General features: G+C 51.9%; 1 pseudogene; it reads right to left on the minus strand.

The window, feature by feature from the left end:
• Window positions 1-913: 913 nt before the first annotated feature.
• LOC143382692 (coiled-coil domain-containing protein 120 pseudogene) lies at window positions 914-2738 on the minus strand (annotated as a pseudogene).
• Between the last annotated feature and the right edge of the window lie 1831 nt (window positions 2739-4569).

The following is a 4569-nucleotide window of genomic DNA, read 5'->3' on the forward strand; positions in this document are numbered from 1 at the left end:
GTACGGGCCACCAAATGCCGATGTCTCTGTCTGGGCACAAATCACGAGTCTCCACACAGCTTGTAGATTCAAACAGCAATTCTTTATTCCCGAACTCACACCGGCCGTCTACAAACACGCTCTGGGGGAATCCACGTTCTCTGCCCAAATCCACCCTCCCAAATCCAACTCCACATGGACTTCTGTCTCCCAAAAATATACTGTCTGACCCTAAGCACTCAAGAGGAACTCAGCAGCAGGATACGCCCTATTCTAAAGGGGGAACACCCTAATCTCCTATTATGCTAAACTGCCCTATTCTAAAGGGGGAACACCCTAATCTCCTATTATGCTAAACTGCCCTATTCTAAAGGGGGAACACCCTAAACACGGATCCTGCCCTGGTCCTTGAGCAAGGTCACCTTTCAGAAGTCCTTCCACTAGACAGCATGGGAGTAAGCTGGCAAGGAATTTGTCATACCTACTTGGCTGATGGCTCCCAGCAAGGGTGGGATACAGGAAGTCTGGTAGTATCTTTAGAAGGGGACAGCAAGAATCTGGAGGACAGGGTGGGGAAGACAGAAAAGAGAGAAGAAAAGACAGACATGACACAGAAAGAGAAAAAGAGTCTCATAAACGAGGCAAGCACAGAAAAGCAGGAAGAGAAAGGTGAGGGCATATGATGACCCTTCCTCCAAGTACCCTGGCTTCAAGGCTCATTTCCAGCCAACCTGCACTCCTTCTATGACATGGTAAAGAACTATTACCAGTGCCCAAGATCCCCTTCTACCAGGACCCCAAGGACTAATGCAGGTCACACCTTGAAATGACCTGTGCCAACACTGCAGCTGGTTTCCTTGTGGTCCCAGTCATTAACTATCATGACTAGCTGATCCCTGGCCTGAATATCTTCACCAATTGCTTCAAGAGACCCCTACTCATCAGTAAAAGCACCCCCCATACCTGCTGGACACAGGGAGTGCCAGATTGGAGCCTGGCTGGGGGCCTTGTAAGGCACGTGGCCCACTTAATAGCAGCGGGCATGGAGGAAGGATGGGTGTAGTGGGCCCCCATAAGGGAGCATAGGCCCAGCCCCTCCAGGGCAAGGTTCTTGTGGCCACTGCGCTCACCAGTCTGGGTGATACGGGTGGATAGGGACATCCATAGCAGAGGGTTCTGGTGCACCTCTGGACCCTCAGCAGCCTCCAGGGGCAGGCCACAGGGCTTGGTATGGGTGGCATGGGTGTGGGGGTTCTTGCTGCCAAGGAGGGGGCTGCTGCTATCAGCTGCATACATAGGTGGTGGGCCAGGGAGCATGGCGAGGAGGAGCCCACTGGGCGGGAGAGTGGCCCTGGGACCTCAGCTGCAGGGAGCAGCTCCTCCCAACCTGTCCCTGCAGGCAGGCCCTGGTCCAAGGAATAGTCCAAGAGGAAGTCCCCACATACAGGTGTGAGGGGGGCTTCCGTGGGAAGCCTCAGCAGCTGAGCTAGGCCTGGCGACCAGGGGAGGGTCTGAGGACCCTGCTGTGCGAGAGGAGAAGGCAGGGGTGGTTGGGGGCCCTCATACAGCACCTCATTGCTCTGTCAGACTGGGCCAGTGGCAGGGGGAGCCAGCTCCCCCAGCAGCATCTCAGTCCACCAACAGGGCCTCAAAGCTGTTGCTGCAGCCAGTGAGAGCAGCAAACAGGGAGGCACGATCTGAAGCAGGGCGCGTCCGGGGGAAGCCCATCTGCGAGTCCTGGCTGCTAGACCACTGTTGAGAATGGAGGCCTTCGGGCCTGCAGAGCTGAGGGAAGTGGAAGGCACACTTCGCCCCTCAAAACTTTGGAGGCACTCCTGGGCAGCGAGCGTGTGGGGCTGATGGGGCTGGTCATAGAGTTCCTCCTGCTCTTCAGATCCCCAAAAAGATCTAACGGAGGTGGTTTCCACGGGGTTCGCTTCTCAGGGCTCCCCCCAGATACTGCTTGCAGCTGGTCCCAAGCCTTTGATGAAAAGGGGCACTTTGCCAGAGAGAAGCAGCCACGGGGTTACTCATTATCATGGCTGGCCCCAGACTCTGAGAGGGAGCTGCTCTCGGAGTGCAGAACTTCATCTTCTTGGCTGAGCTGAGCTAGGCGTGTGCCCAGGCAGACTCCCTGGGTGCTCTTGCAGACAGCCGCAGTGGCTGCGGAGGGAGAACTGGGTGTGCCCAGGCAGACTCCCTGGGTGCTCTTGCAGACAGTGGCAGTGGCTGCGGAGGGAGAACTGGGAGGCCAAGGCGGGCCCGGAAGCCCCCCACTGCTCCTCCAACACATGCAGCCTCCTCAGTGCATCCGCCTACAATTGGCGCCAGCGTCGCAGCTGTTCACCACATAGCTCAGGGGCTGGGGCCCAGCACAGGGCAGAGGGTGAGGATCTGCTGTAGCACCTACACCTCCCCTTCCAGCTCCTCAGCAGGGCTCAAGGAGTGGTGCGCTGGGTTGGGATGCAGTGGAGGGTAGGCACGGGCTGCCCGGGCCCACCGCGCACCAACTGGGGCCGTTCACCAAGTTTCAGTGGGCACTAAGGGGGCAGCTGGCCAGTAAGCTCCGCCTCCTGGAGACACACTTTTCGGAGATCCTGAAGTTTCAGGCTCAGGGCTCTTGCAGGGCCCGCTGCCGGTCAAGCAGCGCCTCCCCCTCCCCATCAGACGCTCAGAATTCACCTGGGGGGCAGCCTCCCCGAAAGGGCTGCTGGAGCAGTGAAGGTAGGAGAGCTGATCAGCTGACCTTTGACTTCCATCCTGGTGCTGTCAGGAGGCCGTGGCTGATGGTGGACAAGGCATTGGTTCTCTTCCCATTGCTGTGGGAACACAGCAAGTGGGAAGCTGGGCAGACTTACAGGTGTAAGTCTGTAGGTCTACTTACTTAGAGGCCCATGGGCCACAGCCAGGAGTCTTTCCTAGGGTCCTTGCACCGTGGCGTAGGCGGGGTCCGTGTGGGCCAGCAGGAATAGTGGGCGCCCCGTCTCTCGCTGAGCCCTGCTAGTCCCCTTCCGCGCTCTTCTGGTGGGCCGCATTCGGCCCGGCGACTGTTAGGACTGTTAGCCGTGGAGGCAAGAAACCGGGAGTGCTGAGGTGGGAGAGGTGTACTGGCCCCTCCGCGGGCTGCGGACCCCCGACCCCCACCTTTAACTCAGTGCATCCGCTCTCAGCGGCACCACCACCTCCGCCGCTGAGCACCGGAGCCTGAGGGAAACGGGAGTGGAGGGCCAGACCACTGCAGAGGGGGAGACGAAGTGCCTCCTTTTAAAAGTTTTTAATATCCCAGAACTAGTGAGGAGTGGATAGAGCTAGTGTAGTTGTTTATCAAATACTTTTCTGATAAATATGTTCTGCAAGAAAGCTCAATCCGTGGACATCTAATTAATTTGTTCTTGAATTATAATCCTAGAAATAATGAATATTTGATAGTCAAGATGACTTTTAGGAGCCAGATAAAATTCCAATTTATAGTATTGCACTAACACTCAAAATTAAATAGACATAACAGTGAAAGAAAGTGTTCTCTTAAAAGCAATGACATGCTTAAGTCAATGTCTTCGTAAATTTTAGAATTTCAGTTATGGAAGATTCTTTACTTAAATTTTCAGCACTAAACTATTGATAAGGAAAATCAGAAAAAAATGGGAAATTAATTTTAGTATTTAGGATGTTGCAGTATTCTCTGGAAATGTTATTCTGCATTTACCAAGTTTCTTTCAGTATGTGACATTTTTATGTGAATAACATGACAGGAAAACTGACAGAAATTAACACATAAAAATGGACATTCACTTAAATGTCATTCTTGAAGACAGATCCTGAGGGATGAGTTTGTAGAAAATGATTAATAAATGCTCAACAAAATTATAGTAAATCATTAAGATGCTGCAATTAAGGGTCACACATTAGGGGCACCAAATGGTCCATCAGGTGACAGATGCATACTGCTCATCGAGGCTCAAGCCACAGTCCATATGTACACAAACAGAAATTTACCAATTGCTCCCACCAATGGAAATCTTTTTTTTTTTTTTTTTTTAAGAGAGAGAGAGGTATAGAGAGGTATAGAGAGAGAGAATTTTTTTTAACATTTATTTTTTAGTTATCGGCGGGCACAACATCCTTGCTTGCATGTGGTGCTGAGGATAGAACCCGGGTCGCACGCATGCCAGGCGAGCGCGCCACCGCTTGAGCCACATCCCCAGCCCACCAATGGAAATCTTGTGGTAAAAACAAAGAATTAGAGCTCATGTTCCCATACAATGATCAACAACTGGGAAAGATAACTTTAAGAGGATTTTTTTTTTTAAAGTTATTACAAACAACAAAACGCTTTCAAGGTATCAAAAAGCATTTGAGAGAAAATTGTGAGATCCCACATAAAAACAATATTTGAGCTCAGAATACAAATGTGGAGTCCAGAAAACCTAGGACTGTGGGAGCAGCACATCTGTAAGTGAGGCAGAGAGTAAATGAAGTAGTGTGAAGCAGTACAAGTGGGTGGAAATCAAGTTAAAAGGCCTGTCATTACCGGTTAGCACATGTGTGTTAGAAAACCACCCAAGGTCAGAAAAGAACCATCTGACATGA

Source organism: Callospermophilus lateralis, chromosome 17, assembly GCF_048772815.1.
Source record: "Callospermophilus lateralis isolate mCalLat2 chromosome 17, mCalLat2.hap1, whole genome shotgun sequence".
NCBI classification, from domain to species: Eukaryota; Metazoa; Chordata; class Mammalia; order Rodentia; family Sciuridae; genus Callospermophilus; species Callospermophilus lateralis.